General features: G+C 47.8%; 1 pseudogene; it reads left to right on the forward strand.

Moving 5' to 3' along the window:
- The first annotated feature begins 568 nt into the window (after positions 1–568).
- LOC103241217 (large ribosomal subunit protein uL16-like) lies at positions 569–1,213 on the forward strand (annotated as a pseudogene).
- The last annotated feature ends 333 nt before the right edge of the window (positions 1,214–1,546 follow it).

Raw genomic sequence — 1,546 nt, forward strand, 5'->3', positions numbered from 1 at the left:
CATGTCGCTCACTTTAAATCAAAGCTAGAAATGATTAAGCTTAGTGAGGAAGGCATATCAGAAGCCAAGATAAGCCAAAAGGTAGGCCATTTTTCCAGAAAAATGATTCCTTTCTAATTCTGCTGCTCCTTGACAATGCACCTAGTTACTCAAGAGCTCTGACGGAGATGTACAAGTAGATTACTGCCAGCTAACACTATGTCCATTCTGCAGCCCACGGATCAAGGAGTAATCTTGACTTTTAAGCCTTTTTTTTTTTTTTTTTTTTTTTTTGAGATGGAGTTTTGCTCTTGTCAACCAGCTGGAGGCCAGTGGCACAATTTTGGCTCACTGCAACCTCTGCCTCCCAGGTCCAAGCGATTCTCCTGCCTCGGCCTCCCAAGTAGCTGGGATTACAGGCGCCGGCCACCATGCCCGGCTAATTTTTGTCTTTTTTTTTAGTAGAGATGGGGTTTCACCATGTTTGGCCAGGCTGGTCTCAAACTCCTGACCTCCAGTTTAAGTTTTATTATTTAAGAAATGCATTGCTCTTTCTCTTAAGGATGCCACTGAAGATCCTGGTGTCACCATGGGCCACCGCCCCGTCCGTTGTTACCGGTATTGTAAGAACAAGCCGTACCCAAAGCCTCGCTTCTGCCGAGGTGTCCCTGATACCAACATTCTCATCTTTGACTTGGGGTGGAAGAAGGCAAAAGTGGATGGGTTTCCACTCTGTGGCCACATGGTGTCTGGTGAATATGGGCAGCACTCCTCTGAAGACCTGGAGGCTGCCTGAATTTGTGCCAATACGTACATGGTAGAAAGTTGTGGCAAAGACGGCTTTCATATCCGAGTGTAGCTCCATCCCTTCCACGTCACTGCATCAACAAGATGTTGTCCTGTGCTGGGGCTGACAGGCTCCCCACAGGTATGTGAAGTGCCTTTGGAAAGCCCCAGGGCACTGTGGCCAGGGGTCACATTGGCCAAGTTATCACGTCCATCCGCACCAAGCTGCAGAACAAGGAGCATACGATTGAGGCCCTGCACTGGGCCAAGTTCAAGTTCCCTGGCGGACAGAAGATCCACATCTCAAAGAAGTGAGAGCTTCATCAAGTTCAATGCGGATGAATTTGAAGACACGGTGACTGAGAAGCAGCTCATCCCAGATGGATGGTGGATCAAGTATGTCCCTAGTCGTGGTCCTCTGGGCAAGTGGCAGGCCCTGCACTCATGAGGGCTTCCACTGTGCTGCCCCCTCTTAATACTCACCAATAAATCCTACTTCCTGTCCACCTTAAGTTTTTTTTTAAACAATGCATTTAGTAATGTTACAGCTGCCATAGGTGGTGATTCCTCTGGTGGATCTGATCAAAGTAAATCTGGAAAAGATTCACCATTCTAGGTGGCACTTAAAACATTCATGAATAGGCCAGGCGCGGTGGCTCATGCCTGTAATCCCAGCACTTTGGGAGACTGAGGCGGGCAAATCACCTGAGGTCAGGAGTTCAAGACCAGCCTGACCAACATGTTGAAACCCTGTCTCTACTGAAAATACAAAAATTAGATA

This window comes from Chlorocebus sabaeus, chromosome 14 (genome assembly GCF_047675955.1).
Source record: "Chlorocebus sabaeus isolate Y175 chromosome 14, mChlSab1.0.hap1, whole genome shotgun sequence".
NCBI lineage: Eukaryota > Metazoa > Chordata > Mammalia > Primates > Cercopithecidae > Chlorocebus > Chlorocebus sabaeus.